The sequence below is a fragment of the Oryx dammah genome, unplaced genomic scaffold (genome assembly GCF_014754425.2).
Source record: "Oryx dammah isolate SB20612 unplaced genomic scaffold, SCBI_Odam_1.1 HiC_scaffold_23, whole genome shotgun sequence".
Lineage (NCBI taxonomy): Eukaryota > Metazoa > Chordata > Mammalia > Artiodactyla > Bovidae > Oryx > Oryx dammah.
Genome location: NW_024070207.1, coordinates 23,710,001 through 23,726,738, shown reverse-complemented (window position 1 = coordinate 23,726,738; position 16,738 = coordinate 23,710,001). Strand labels below are relative to the sequence as shown.

At 41.1% G+C, this 16,738-nt stretch overlaps 1 pseudogene; it reads right to left on the bottom strand.

Annotated features, from left to right (window-relative positions):
* Window positions 1–666: 666 nt before the first annotated feature.
* Window positions 667–16,439, bottom strand: LOC120882589 (annotated as a pseudogene).
* Between the last annotated feature and the right edge of the window lie 299 nt (window positions 16,440–16,738).

Here is a 16,738-nt window from a genome sequence, read left to right as displayed (position 1 = left end):
ACTAAATAGCAGAGATGAGGCAGATCAAGAGCACGAGGGATGGGGAGGAGAGGGCCTTGATTCAGAAATACTGAGTTCTGAAAGTAATAGCATCAAGTTCAGAGCTGGGTCATTCTAGCAGTCTTAATGAAAAACAAAGAAAGGGGGAAAATAGAAACAAGGATCAACTGTCTGGAAATGAGGCTGGCAGTACAGAAGGCCAGGTGGGCGTTGGTATCTCTCCTATTCCAGGAACTCTCCTTTTTTCCAGATTTTTCTTTTCCTGTCAAAAATAACTTGGGTGTGTTTTTAAGTTTAAAGACTATGAAGTGTACACACATACACCACATAACTTTTAAAAATCCTGTTTAATTGCCTTGTCTTGACTCAGTGGATTCAATAATTCTCCCCCTTCCTTCCTGCTTTTTCCATTAGCTTAAACTCCATATTTTTTTCTGTCTTATTTTCCTTTAAACACGATTTTGGTTTAAGAACTTTTGCTTCCACAGCCTCATAACTGTTTCAAGGCCCAGGCCATTTTACAATGTTATCTGCAGTCTTATGGTTTCAATTTATTTTTTCTTCCATTTGATCCTCTGCACAGCAAGTGAGATTTAGTCATTCTTTCATTCATGTCTAGCAATTTGTTGAACATTTATTACGTGCCAGACACATACTACCTGCTGCTCAGGTAGCCATGATCAAAGACAAATTCCTTACTGTTACAGAGCTCATAGTCAGGTAGGGGATGTAGACACTAATCCTATAATCACACAAAGAAATAAAAACAGCCACTGTGATATATGCAGTACAGGATAGGTATGTGACAATTTGAGAACATTCAGAAATGATCAGTCAAGGAAAAGTTCTTTCAGGAACTAAGGTTTGAGCTGAGAACTGCAGAATGGGGAGCAGTTAGGAAAAAGGATCGGGAGCATCCAGGCAGGTAGAACATGGCCTTGGGGTGAGAGGGAGCAAGTTGAGTGAAAGGGACTGAGAAGGCCAGTGGGGTAGCAGGAAGTTTCTAGAAAGGCATAGTGGGAAACGGTTCTGGTTTCATGCTGTGGAAATTCACGCACTACTTTCTCTAGTCTGTGTTAGGGAGTTTTTTTTTTTTTTAAGAAGTTGAATATTTTATTATTAAATTGTTTATTCTCCTGCAAGGCTGTTGCTTCACTGTATAAAAATAGCACCAGCAAACACAGCAAAATTAAGATAGTACTATTCTTCATTGGACACTATACAACTAACAAACTTTTCTCCACTGGCAGTTATTTCTAGTGGGAAGATAATTTTGACCCAAATTCAAGGATAGCTGTAAGCAAGTTACAATGTCATATAAGGTTTAAGATAACCATATTATCCTTGAATTACATAATTTTTGTAATTAGTTTTACCAGAGATAATTTCAAGAATTCTGAATATTATAACTGGAGCCTAGCCTAAAAATCACAGGATGCTGTGGAAAAGATGCACAGTGTTTATCTGAAGTCATTAGAAAGTTAAGGGGTATTTTCTTCAGGAAACATTGTTACTAGTAGCTTCTTTCGCTAAAAGTTGCTTTTTAAATATCTATCCACCACTAATTTAAGATAAGTATGCTAGATTATGGAGAAGGCAATGGCAACCCACTCCAGTACTCTTGCCTGGAAAATCCCATGGACGGAGGAGCCTGGTGGGCTGCAGTCCATGGGGTCGCTAAGAGTCCAGCAGGACTGAGCGACTTTACTTTCACTTTTCACTTTCATGCATTGGAGAAGGAAATGGCAACCTACTCCAGTGTTCTTGCCTGGAGAATACCAGGGACGGGGGAGCCTGGTGGGCTGCCGTCTATGGGGTCATACAGAGTCGGACACGACTGAAGTGACTTAGCAGCAGCAGCATGCTAGATTAAGTTGTTTCAAAGTAGTTTATTTGGGGGTTCCATTTTCACTCCTCAATAGATTTTTTTTAAATTAATTAATTAATTTATTATTATTATTTTTAATTTATTTATTTTTTATTTTACTTTACAATTCTGTATTGGTTTTGCCATACATTGACATGAATCCACCACGGGTGTACATGCGTTCCCAAACCTGAACCCCCCTCCCACCCCCCCTCCCCACAACATCTCTCTGGGTCATCCCCGCATACCAGCCCCAAGCGTGCCATATCCTGCAATTTTATGTATTTCTCATAATGCTTCTTCACTCATTAGTTCATCTAGTTCTGAAGGGTAACTGAATGTCATCTTGATCAGCCAACCATCTTCATAACAAGACTTGTTGACAAGTCCTGGATTTTCTGCTAGAGCTTTATTAATTTCAGTTACTCCTGATAGAGGAGAATAGAGTTCACTAGCAGCTTTCACACTTTCCAAAGCACCAAACTCCTCTTGTTTGTTCAACTTTATCCCAGCTTCAGGCAGACTACAGTAAACAACATCTCCCAAAGCTTCCTGTGCAAAATTGCTGATTCCCACTGTTCCAGCACCATTTTCTGTGGTTACCCATTCGTGTTTTTCTGTGAATTTCCGCACCGACAGCAGAGCAGGGCCGGTGTGCAGCGCCCGGACGGCACCCGCCCGCAGTCACCAGGGCGGCAGCGGGCAGGGCTAGCTGGGTGCCGAGATGGTGCACAGGCTGCCGACCGCGGGCCCGCACGCTCCGCACTGCACGCAGTGCCGTGTTCACACAGGTACAGAGGGTCTCCGGCGACACCTAGAGCACCCCTGCCGGCGGGCGCTGTTAGGGAGTTCTGACGTTATCCTAAGGGCGATGGCAATCCATTAGACTGTTCTTTGGGTCCTTGTGTGTGGTGGTGGTGGGAAGGATGTGAGCATATTTATTTCAGAAAATGCCACTTTGGCTACAGCATGGAGAATGAATTGGTGTCTGGCTAAGTGTGACTATAGATAAAATTTAAAAGCTATCACTTACTTTGTATTAAGCACTATTGTAAAGGGTTTTTCTACACTTTGTCATTGAATCTTCACAACCCTATGTGAATGGAGTAGCTACAGTTATTATCCCCACTTAACCTGTGAAAAAAACTGAAGCTCAGACAAGTGAAGAGACTTGCCCAAGATGGCATAGTTGGAATGTGGCAGAGCTGGGATTCTATCCCATAAGGCTATTAAGCTCCCTCACCTATTTCTTTCCTCCTCCCAGCCCCTCCCTTCTGGCAGCCACCACTTGTTCTCTGTATCTATGACTGTTTCTGTTTTGTTATGTTTGTTCATTTGTTATTTTGGATTCCACATTTAAGTGAAATCATATGGCATTTGTCTTTGTCTGACATTTCACTTAGCATAATACCCTCTAGGTCCTTCCATGTTGTTGCAAATAGCAAGATTTCATTTTTATGGCTGAGTATGGTTTTTCCAGTGGTCATGTATGGATGTGAGAGTTGGACTGTGAAGGCAGCTGAGCGCCGAAGAATTAATGCTTTTGAACTGTGGTGTTGGAGAAGACTCTTGAGGGTCCCTTGGACTGCAAGGAGATCCAACCAGTCCATTCTAAAGGAGATCAGTCCTGGGTATTCTTTGGAAGGACTGATGTTAAAGTTGAAACTCCAGTACCTTGGCCACCTCATGTATTGAGTTGACTCATTGGAAAAACTCTGATGCTGGGAGGGATTGACGGCAGGAGGAGAAGGGGACGATAAAGGATGAGATGGCTGGATGGCATCACCAACTTGATGGACGTGAGTTTGAGTGAACTCCTGGAGTTGGTGACGGACAGGGAGGCCTGGCATGCTGCAATTCATGGGGTCACAAAGAGTCGGACTTGACTGAGTGACCGAACTGAACTGAATATTCCATTGCATATATACCACATATTCTTTATCCATCCATCTATTGATGGGCACTTCCATATCTTGGCAATTGTAAATAATGCTGCTATGAATATAGGGGTGCATGTATCTTTTCTAATTAGTGTTTTTGTTTTCTTGAGGTAGAGCTGCCTGATAGTTTTGAATGAAATTGCCATCAGAAGTTGCCTATTTCATAAACTTGTTGTTTTTCTTCGTCCAAGTCAGGGGTTACTTGGTCTTCCACCTGCAGACTCAGTCCCACCTGAGTCCCTGGACCAATCCTGATTTTAGACAAGAATAAGCCAGGCCACTTCAGTATTCTTGCCTGGAGAATCCCATGGACAGGGGAGCCTGGTGGGCTGCAGTCCATGGGGTTGCAAAGAGTCAGACACGACTGAGTGATTGAACAACAAGCCAGGCAGTTCCAGCCTAGCCATCTGGTTTTCAGTATTAAAATATCAATGTTGCCTTAACTTGCTTCCTATTTCTGAAATGTGGGCTTTTTGGCTTTCTGCCATGTATCTGAGTCCTTGTCTTGGCCAAGTGAAACAATGGCTATGAAAATGTTTTGGAAATGATAGTGCTTAATATATGTACCTAGCATAGGGTGTGAGTACACAGTGGATTTTCAGTAAATAGTAGCTACTGCTACCTGGATCATGGCTTGGTTATTGAAAGTCAACCAAGCAAAGTCACAAGGAGCAGAGTTCAACTGCAGTATCTTTTCAAGAAGTGACAAACCCTCTCCTCCAGAGAGCCTTCTTGTCCTGCTCTTGACAGGGTGTTGTTCTCTCTGATTTTCCACTGACTAGTCTGTACGTCTTCCCAACTTGGTTCATAAGGTGGAGGGTGGAATATTCAAAAAGAGCCTGGATTCTGGAATCAGTTCTGCATTTGAATTCTGACTGCGTGACCTTAGGAAAGATACTTAACCATTCTCCAATTTCATCATCTGTGAAATCATAAATACTTCATATCCCTTGGCAATTGAATTAAGCAAAGTACATAAGGGCATTGGTATTCAGTAAGCATGAGCTTCTCTCTCTTTCTTTCCTTCCTTCTTCCATGTACCTCTTCAAAACTGGTCCAATTTGGTCTTCGGCTGTCAGACTCTGAAGCAGCCCTTGTTTAACTGTTATTAATAAAAATGCCTCATGACTTTCTCAATGGCATGCCCTAAACTTTGGTCTGGTTTATTCTTGTGCATGCTAATATGACACATTCTGACCACCAGGGTTGTGTGTACCTAATTACTGCTTGACTAGCTCAGTTAATATTAACTGAGAATTTACTTTGTGAAAGGTACCATAGGAAATATTAATCTACCTCCTTCCTGACTCTTTACATTGGGCTGACTTACCTGCCTTTCTTTTCAACACATCCCTGTGGGCCTCTCTGAAGCCACCCCCAGTAGTTAGCAGGCATTCTAATCAATTCATGGGCCTTCTCTTGCCCCTAATTAGTCTTGATTTGATTTTACTTTATCTTGTTTTCCTGTTTCTCTCCTTGACTGTGTACTCTGATTTTGATCATTCCCATCTCTGTTCCTTCCAGGACTTGATCTTTTCCCTGACTTTCCCTTTGGCATTTGGACTTTGGCTGACTGACATGCTTTCTGGCTCAGCTCCTCATTTTGGGCCTGGGGTTTCCTGTTGCCTCCGGTGACAGTACTTCCTTCTTGATCCAGTTTTCTTGTCCAATGGGTTCCTAATGCTTGCTCAAATCTGAATTATGTCTAGATAAGTCAATCATGGTGGCCCAGGGTGAGGACAGGGTGAGAGCAGGGGAGTGCTAACCAATACAAATTACGTGACTTGTCTTGCTGCTCACAGGGAACACACACACACACACACACACACACACTGAGCAAGGAATGACTGGTAGGTGTCTAGCATGCACTCATTATACGCATAATACCAACCAACAAACTCAACGCATCTGAAAACGAAAATCCCAACGCCAGAAAACACTGAATCTGGCAGCCCAGCCCACCGAGGCCAAGTTGGCCTGGGGTGGTAAAATTGTCTTCTGGTGTTTTTAAAAATATACATCAGTATATCTTTCAGAGGTGCTTGATTTACAGGCAAGGAAGACACTCTTAGAAGACCCGGTTTTGAAACAGGAGGAAACAGAGCAGGGCACAACCTCTAAAAGAATGATATAGCCCTTGGGGATACGACGTAGACATAAACTGTTTAGAAGCAACTAGGACCAAAGTGGCGGAAGATTCTACTTCCAGTTGTCCTTGAGCCTCATTATAGCTCACTGTAATATATTAGCATCTAAATGATATACCTACAGATGCCATGGCAGTCCTGAGGCTAATCATAGAAGGTCAAAAGTGGACAGTGGCCCAGTTCTTGGAAATTTCTGCCCCTTCCCCCAAATATTTAGAATAATCCTCCCACTCATTAGCCTATGAAATTAACCAGCTAACCACCCCATATTTGGGGGCCTCTTACCTTCTGAGATGGCCCACATACTGTCTGTGGAGTGTTTCTCCCAAGGTCATTCTTGCCTTTGAGATGGACCTCATTCTGTCTATGGAATGTGTATCTCTAAAAAATCCACTTCTTACTTGTGACTTTGTCTTTCACTGAATTCTTTCTGTGATGAGACATAAAAAACCTGAGCTTCATTAAGTCCTGAGACCAGATGTATGATCTCAATTAAAAGATAGTGGGTTTGGACTTTCCTGGTGGTCCAGTGGTTAAGTCTCCATGCTCCCAATGCAAAGGGCACAGGTTTGATCCTTGGTCAGGGAACTAAGATCCCACATGCTGCATAGCACAGCCAAAAAAAAAAAAAAAAAAGATAGTGGGTTCAAGTTCCAGTTCACAGTCTGAGCTGTGTGGTTTCAGTTTAATATGCTTTACAGATATTTAAAAAATAATTTCAAGATCAGTTTTTCTTATTTTAACTGCTTAAAAATATATTTCATTGCTCATTTTGCTATTAAGATCATAATTTTAGAATATGTGATTCTCATACAAAGAAACTCTGTTTGCAGTAGGGCCAAAATAACTGAGACTTATAGCAGAAATATTGTGATTGTATTGTTGTTATAGTGTAGACTTTTCATACTTTTGTTCTACAAGATGCAGCTGAAGCCACACTCAAATCTGATATATATAGTTCCATGAAAATATGATACTCAGGAATCTGATCTTGCAGAATGGATAGGAGGATCATTCACTTTTACTTTTCTTCCTTTTCATCTACTGCCATAAACTGTTCAAGGAGGCACAGGTTGGTGGGGAAGCAGTGGAACCTGAGGAAGGACAAAAGGAACTAGGAGAATTTAGCAGTCTGTATAATGGCTCCCAAGGATAAGGAAATTGAAACAGAATGAGTCCTGGTGGAGAAAGCATCCCAATAATGCTGTGATACTGTGATTTCTGGGCTTCCCACATGGCTCAGTGGGTAAGGAAAGTGAAATAAAGAAAGTGAAGTCGCTCAGTCATGGCCGAACCCAGGTCTCTCACATTGTAGACAGACTCTTTACCGTCTGAGCCACCAGGGTGGGTAAGGAATACACCTGCAATGCAGGAGACGCAGGCAGATGCGAGTTCAATCCCTGGGTCAGGAATATCCCCTGAAGGAGGGCATGGCAACCCACTCCAGTATTCTTGCCTGGAGAATCCCATGGCTGGAGGAGCCTGGTAGGCTATAGTCCACAGGGTCACAACGAGTCGGACATGACTGAAGGGATTGAACATGCACGCACTGTGATTTCTAAAGAGAAATAATATGTTTGTTCTTCACTCTCAGTTCTGGAACTGTGGAAAACCTTGGAAGTTCCTAGGAGGAGAGCAATAAAGGTGTCTTTTGTTATGTCAATGAAATGACTTTTGGACCCTATTTGAGGATGGGGATAGGTTGCCAGGAGAATCAACCATGTGATTAAAGGGTTGTAACTTTCAGTCCCACCTCTTGGCCTCCAGGGAGAGGAGAGGGCCTGGAGGTTGATTCAGTGGTCATTAGCTAATGATTTGATCATTCATGCCCATGTAATGAAGCTTCCAGAAAAACCTAACAGGCCAGAATTTAGAAAGCTGCTGGGTTGGTACATTTGGGAGATGTAGGGACAGTGGCAGCCTGGAGAGAGCACAGGAAGCTCCTCATCCTTTCCTCATACCTTTCCATGTGCATCTCTTCCCTCTGGCTGTTTCTGAGTTCTATTCTTTTATCATAAGCTGCTAATCTAGTAAAATCTAGTAAGAGTTTTCCTCAAATTCTGTGAGCCACTCTAAAATTAACTGACCCCAAGGAGAAGATTGTTGGAACCCACACTCTATAACTGGTTGCTCAGAAGCACAGGTGATAACCTGAAGTTGGGGGATGGGGCAGTTTTGGGGGACTGAGCCTTTACCTTGTAGAGGTGATGCTATCTCTGGGTGGATAGGGTCAACACTGAGCTGAATTGTAGGGCAGCCAGCTGGTGTGTGGAGAATTGTTTGCTGCTTTGAGGGATAAGACCTGCCCCCTCCACCACACACACACACTGAAACACACATTGGAATTGGGTTCAGAACCCAGATTAAGTGTTCAAAGGGACACAGCAAGCCCCAGCGCTGAAGACCATCCATGTGCTGATGTTTGGAATCAGACAGATAGTTGCTCTTGGTATGTGGAAGCAGCCCCAGTTCATGGTGCACAGAGAGCGTTTGGGCTCTGGTCAAGTAAGTTGAGGTCAGGGAAGGCACTGAGGCTCATTGAGGAACTGGAGGACAAAGCAAGAATCCAAGGTAGGAGGTCACTTTTCTAGACTGAGCAACCCCACTGGGGATTAGCAGAACTCATGTGAGCATGTTCAGGCTTCCCTTCAGGTCTGCCAGTTTAAGAAGATCAAGAGTTCTTTCAACTACGAATCCTCTAGGTCTCAAGCCTTCATAGGCTGAACCTGACTATCTATTGGGTTATTGTTTGCCTCTCTTTGGAATGCCACAGGGACTAGCAGGGCCAAACCATAAGTTAAAAGTAGCATTAGTTTGAGAAGTCATGGGGCTTCTATATACAAAAATCCATTTTATGTACCATTTCCCAGGACCATCTGTATTGCTCAAGAAGTATTTTGTTGAGGGTTCATTGGTGTGATAGTCAGTTTTATGTCCCATCTTGGTTAGGCCTAGGTATCCAGATATTTATTCAAGTATTATTCTGGATATTGCTCACAAGGTATTTTGGAGGTGAGATTAACATTTAAATCAGTAGACTTTGAATAAAGCATGTTACTCTCAGTAACAGGCCCAGTGGGTGGGCCTCATCCAATCAGTTGAAGGCGTTAATAAGGCAAATTTTGACCTCCTTCCAGGAAGAAAGACTTCTGCCGGGAGATTGGCCTGAACTTCAACAGCAACTCTTCCTTGGCTCTCCAGCCTGTGGGTCTCCACAATTGTGTGAAACAATTCCTTAAATTAATCAACCAGTCTCTAGATATCTCTTATATATTAGTCTGGCAAAACAGTTCCTTTAGGTTTTTCCATACTGGCTGATGGAAAAAGCTGAACAAACTGTTTAGCCAACCCAATATATATTAATATATAACCTTATACATATGATACACATGGGTGCATGCTAAGTCACTTCAGCCGTGTCCGACTCTTTGCAACCCTGTGGACTATAGCCCACCAGGCTCCTCTGTCTGTGGGATTCTCCAGGCAAGAATACAGGAATGGGTTGCCATGCCTTCCTTCAGGGGATCTTCCTGACCCAGGGATTGAACCCAAGTTTCTTACATCTCCTGCTTTGGCAGGCAGGTTCTTTACCACTAGTGCCACCTGGGAAGCCCATATAATATGTAATATATAAACTTATATCTTGTATGTATGTATATATCTACATACATATATATATGTATATATCTATATATAATATTTAGACCTTACTGGTTCTTTCTGGACAACACTGACTAACATAGTTTTCCATTATGAAATTACATGAATTTCACTCCATTGAAGAGCATCATTTGCTTATGTCATGTTTTCTTCTGAACTATTCTATTAATAGCATCTCTAGCCTTTTCCCTCACCTGGTTCTATGATAAGGGTAATAGGAAAAAAATTGCAGAGCTGAGAAACTTTATATATTAACACATTTGGAAACAATCTGCTTTCAAGACCTGTTTGTTTTCAACATCAAAACTGACCATCATCATTGATGTGTGGAAAAGTAGTCACTTGAGAATAAAATGTTAAACACTGAAGGCTGTTCAAGGATGTTGTGGACAGACTCGTTTGAACTGATTTCAGTTGCGCAAGTTCTTTCAAATACTGGGAGGGAGATACATAAAAATGCAAGTGGTGATCTCATGGTTGACCAAGCCTGCCTTCTGGCTTTCTATGCAGCAGAATGCTCTGTTGTTGCTTAGAGCTGTGACTTCTCATGGGATATACATTATTTAGTTTTTAGTTAGTTTGTTATCTCAGTGCAAGTTAATATTAAAGTTCGTGTGTGGTCTTTAAGATGCTTTTGAGTCCATCACATCACTAATATATTTATAAGCTTGAGAAATAGATTAGTATGAGGTAACTTAAAATATGAGTGGTTCCCCTGTGAATTTAGGTCAGATACTTTCTTAGTAATGAAGTTTCTAAGTGTTGTAACTCCTTTTTCCCTGAAGGCATTTAAATCTTAGTTTTGGTTGGACATCTTCCTGGTGGTTGAAAGCTAGTAACTATGGACATTCCTAAAGCTGTTTTCTCAAGTTTCTTGTATTTTTCTTTTCTTTGGCTTCATGTTCACTGTTTCCAGCTGTTTATGTTTTGATCAGTTGTTTTCTAAATATTCAATTTCCTTTAACACATTCAATAAAAAAAAACTGGATTTCATGGTTAGAGACTACTACATTTATAAAAACTATTGTTTTATTGTGAAATTAGAGTCATCCATTAAAAGCTATTTTGGTTTCACTAGAGTGTATTGATGATATTCTTATCTAGGCTACATACAGAGCCAGAACCTAGAATTGTGTTTGAGAGGAGACTCAACAAATACTTCCTCAATTAATTTAGTTGATAAAACCTGAGCAAAAATTGATGATAAAGAGAATGGCAACCATCCTGTGCAGAAAGAGTTCTCTTTAAACAAATACCAGTATACCCTCCTCTTTTCTCCCATTCACCACTTTAAAATACATACAAATATAGTTTTGCTATTTTAGTTCTTGAATAAAAAAATCATAAACCCTGGAAGAATATATAAGAAATGAATAATAATGGTTGTGTGGGATGGGGGTAGTAGATGGATATGACAGAAATAGGAAGAACTTTTAACTGGATATCAGTTTATGACTTTTTTGATTTTGAAACTTGTGAAATTGTTATTCAAAACTTAAAGAAACTAAGAGGGAGGGGACATATATATACCTATGGCTAATTCATGTTGATGTATGACAGAAATCAAACCAATATTGTAAAGGAATCATCCATTATTTAAAAATCAGTCAGTTCAGTTCAGTTCAGTCGCTCAGTCGTGTCCGACTCTTTACGACCCCATGAATCGCAGCACGCCAGGCCTCCCTATCCATCACCAACTCCTGGAGTTCACTCAGACTCACGTCCATCGAGTCCGTGATGCCATCCAGCCATCTCATCCTCTGTCGTCCCCTTCTCCTCCTGCCCCCAATCCCTCCCAGCATCAGAGTCTTTTCCAATGAGTCAACTCTTCGCATGAGGTAGCCAAAGTACTGGAGTTTCAGCTTTAGCATCATTCCTTCCAAAGAAATCCCAGGGCTGATCTCCTTCAGCATGGACTGGTTGGATCTCCTTGCAGTCCAAGGGACTCTCAAGAGTCTTCTCCAACACCACAGTTCAAAAGCATCAATTCTTCGGCGCTCAGCCTTCTTCATAGTCCAACTCTCACAACCATGCATGACCACAGGAAAAATCATAGCCTTGACTAGGTGGACCTTAGTCAGCAAAGTAATGTCTCTGCTTTTGAATATACTATCTAGGTTGGTCATAACTTTTCTTCCAAGGAGTAAGCGTCTTTTAATTTCATGGCTGCAGTCACCATCTGCACTGATTTTGGAGCCCCCCCCAAAAAAGTCTGACACTGTTTCCACTGTTTCCCCATCTATTTCCCATGAAGTGATGGGACCGGATGTCATGATCTTTGTTTTCTGAATGTTGAGCTTTAAGCCAATTTTTTCACTCTCCTCTTTCACTTTCATCAAGAGACTTTTTAGTTCCTCTTCACTTTCTGCCATAAGGGTGGTGTCATCTGCATATCTGAGGTTATTGATATTTCTCCTGGCAATCTTGATTCCAGCTTGTGTTTCTTCCAGTCCAATGTTTCTCATGATGTACTCTGCATATAAGTTAAATAAGCAGGGTGACAATATACAGCCTTGATGTACTCCTTTTCCTATTTGGAACCAGTCTGTTGTTCCATGTCCAGTTCTAACTGTTGCTTCCTGACCTGCATACAGATTTCTCAAGAGGCAGGTCAGGTGTTCTGATATTCCCATCTCTTTCAGAATTTTCCAGTTTATTGTGGTCCACACAGTCATGGAAAAGAAATGCAAAAAAGCAAAATGGCAGTCTGAGGAGGCCTTACAAATAGCTGTGAAAAGAAGAGAGGCAAAAAGCAAAGGAGAAAAGGAGAGATTTAAGTATCTGAATGCACAGTTCCACAGAATAGCAAGAAGAGATAAGAAAGCCTTCTTCAGCAATCAATGCAAAGAAATAGAGGAAAAGAACAGAATGGGAAAGACTAGAGATCTCTTCAAGAAAATTAGAGATACCAAGGGAACATTTCATGCAATGATGGGCTCAATGAAGGACAGAAATGGTATGGACCTAACAGAAGCAGAAGATATTAAGAAGAGATGGCAAGAATACACAGAAGAACTGTACAAAAAAGATCTTCACGACCCAGATAATCACGATGGTGTGATCACTCACCTAGAGCCAGACATCTTGGAATGTGAAGTCAAGTGGGCCTTAGAAAGCATCACTACGAACAAAGCTAGTGGAGGTGATGGAATTCCAGTTGAGCTATTTCAAATCCTGAAAGATGATGCTATGAAAGTGCTGCACTCGATATGCCAGCAAATTTGGAAAACTCAGCAGTGGCCACAGGACTGGAAAAGGTCAGTTTTCATTCCAATGCCAAAGAAAGGCAATTGCAAAGAATGCTCAAACTACCGCACAATTGCACTCATCTCACATGCTAGTAAAGTAATGCTCAAAATTCTCCAAGCCAGGCTTCAGCAATACATGAACCATGAACTTCCAGATGTTCAAGCTGGTTTTAGAAAAGGCAGAGGAACCAGAGATCAAATTGCTGACATCCGCTGGATCATGGAAAAAGCAAGAGAGTTCCAGAAAAACATCTATTTCTGCTTTATTGACTATTTAAAAATAAATAAATATAATTATAAAAAAAGAAAAAAAGACTAATTGCATGAATAAGGTAGATAAGTCCCTTCCCAAGAAATAAAAACCTATCCTTTTGGAATGATATTTATATATAATAACTGTATTTGAATATCTGTACAGGAGTAACTATAATATTAATAGGTTTTGGTGGTTTTTAAAATATGTATCATTGATATTTTGCAAATGTATCATTTTAAACTGCTTTAAGTACCTTGAAACCAACTGAATCATTTTACAAATTGTCACTTAAAAGCAGTTTAGACTGGGGACTTCTCTAGTGGTCCAGTGGTTAAGACTGCACACTTCCACTGCAGGAGGCCCAGGTTTGATCCTTGGTTGGGGAACTAAGATTCCATATGGAGTGCAGTGTGGCTGGGAAAAAAAGAAGCACTAAAACAAAGTAGTTTAAATACAGTAATGCACAAATTTTGGTTGCCTTTAAGCTTATGAAATGGGATTCTATTTATATAGCTGCCTCAATTACTCATTTCTGCACAACAAATTACCCCCAAATTTAGAGGCTTAAAATGTTTGATATGCTCACTAACCTGTGATCTGGCAGGCTTCCCCAGTGGTCTGTGGTAAAAAATTTGCCTCCAGTGCAGGAGACACAGAAGTTGAGGGTTAGATCCCTGGGTTGTGAAGATCCCCAGGAGGAGGACACGGCAACCCAGTCCAGTATTCTCGCCTGAAGAATCCCATGGACAGAGGAGCCTGGTGGGCTACAGTTCATGGGACCAAAAGAGTTGGACACGAATGAGCATGCACGCATTGTGATCTGGGCTTGGTCTGGGTGGAGTGTTAGTAGGGTTTATGTCTGTGGTTGGGTTTATTCATTTGTCTGGTGGTGATTGGCTGACTGTCAGCTGGGGTGGTGGAAGAATCTGGGCCAAGTGTCACTAACACTCCAGCAGGCTACCCTGAACTTCTTCATATGGTTGATGGGTTCTACCAGTAGCAAGGGAAAACAGGCTTCATTGCATACATGCTTTGCAAGCCTCTGCTGGTGACATGCTTGCTTATGTCCCACTAGCCAAAGCAAGTCACAGAGACAATGTGAGAGGCCAAGCTCAGAGTTACTGTGTTAAAGGACTACAGGAAGACCATGGGTCCAGGGAGGTGTGATTCAATAGGGGACATTACTATAACAGTAATTGCTACCATTTCTAAAAAATTTCCATTATTTTCTCAAAGCATTGATATTAAAGAAACTCAACTCATGGTCTAGCAATTCTGTATACAACTGAGAACTAATGATAAGTTATAGCTGTTGTACTCTGATTTGGGCTTCCCTAGTAGCTCAGATGATAAAGCATCTATCTGCAATGCAAGAGACCCAGGTTCAATCTCTGGGTCGGGAATATCCCCTGCAGAAGGAAATGGCAACATACTCTAGTATTCTTGCCTGGAGAATTCCATGGACAGAGGAGCCTGGTGGGCTACAGTCCATGGGATCACCAAAGAGTCAGACATGACTGAGTGGCTAACACACACACACATTGTACTCTGATTTAAGGCTTTAACACCACTTAATATTATTATGTAAAAAACTAAAACATCTTATCACCACTTCTTATTACAGTTAGAATAATATTAAAATTCCTTGACACAGACCACAGGCTGTTAGCAGTTTTGTTTTTATCCTCATTTTCACAGTATCATGGTCTGTACCACTCAGCCCTTAGCTTACTGTTCTTCAGCTATAATGGCTATTCTTCTGTTACTTTAATCCATCCAATTCATCCCCACCCCAGGGCTTTTCACTTGCTATTTCCTCCCTGGAATGGCTTTCTCTCAGATCTTTGCTTGGGTGGCTTCTTCTCTTCATTCAGAGATCAGTGCAAATTTTGGTTGTTAAGAGCATTATTTCCTGACCATTTCTTTAGAAATAGCTCCTCCCATCTCAAATCACTTGCTGTCTCATTTCTCTTGTTTTCAGGGTTTTTTTGTTTTTAAAGAATTTTTTAAATTTTATTTATTTATTTATTTTTGGCTGCACTGGCTTTTCATTGCTTTGCTCAGGCTTTCTCTAGTTGCAGTGAGTGGGGTCTACTCTTCATTGTGGAGCACAAGCTCTAGGCACACAGGTTTCAGTAGTTGCAGCACGGTAGGCTCTGCTGTTGTTGCTCATGGACTTAGTTGCTCTGTGGCAGGTGGAATCTTCCAAGGATCAAACTAGTGTGCCCTGCATTGGCAAGCAGATTCTTATCCACTGTGCCACCAGGGAAGTCTTCATTTCTTCACTTTTCCTTCGTGACACTTCTTATTGCCCAAAATTATCTTGCTCATTCAATTGTATTTGTTGTTGTTTAGTTGCTAAGTCATGTGTGACTCTTTTGTGACCCCATGGATTGTATCCCACCCAGCTCCTCTGTCCATGAGATTTCTCAGGCAAGAATACTAGAGTGCGTTGCCATGCCCTCCTCCAGGGGGTCTTCCTGACCCAGGGATCAAACTCGTGCTTCCTGTGTCTTCTGCATTGGCAGGTGGTTCTTTAACACTAGCGCCACCTGGGAAGCTGGTAGAACACATAGCAGATACTCAATACTCAATAAATATTTGCAGAATTAATGAATAAATGAACTAAAGGCCTAACATATTCAGTCTTGACCCAGGAATCCTTGCCTTTAAGATGAAGAGGTTGGGTCTTCTCTAAGATCCTTTCCAACTCAGAAATTTTAACTTCCCATTCACATAACTCAAGTTTTAGATGAATTTTGAGCAGAGGGGGGAAAGCTGTCTATAACAAGGATCATGGTAATAAATATGTATTTATTATATATATATATATATACTATTTATTAACTGTTTCTTGTTGGAAAAAAATCTGTTGTAGTGATTTTCAAATAAATAAAAAAGGTAGGTAGAGCTTAGGAAGAGGAATGATAGTGTAACTTAAGTTGAAAAAAACTAATAGACATTCTTTTTACTATATCATTACCCAAAGTATCTTAAAACATTTTTTTAGTTTTATTGAGATTTAATTGACATATAACATTATGTAAGTTTAAGGTGTATAAATGTGATGATCTGATATATACTTAAGTATCTTGAGTAAAAATTATATATAATAGCTTTTTCATTTTCCACTGAGAAGGCCAGAGCAAGGCAGAGGCACTAGAATGCTAACATTTTCATCAAAATGATGTATCCTAAATTCTGGAGCTGCTCTGCTCAGGATCAGTGTTCAGCTCTGCCTGTTAATACCTGTGAATCCTTATGGAAGTTATTTAACCTTCGGTGCTTCACATTGCACCTCTGTGAAATGAGGACACTCATGACACCTACCTCATAGGATTGCTGTGAGGATTAAATGAGACAATGTTTCTAAAGGGCTTAGCACAGTACCTGGTCCACCATAGCACTCAACTAATATTAACTCTAGTCTTTGAGAGTAATAAGGGAAACAGTAGTGTGTGTCACATTGAAGAATGACAAGCAAAAATGTCCTAGAGTGAGGTGGGAAACTTAGAAGAGTTTAGAACCTTTGTAACATTCCTGAGGCTGCACTGCTAATTACTAGCAAAGTGTTAGAGTTGGGCAAGATGGGTGTGGCTACTTAATGGGGTAGCTCCTGG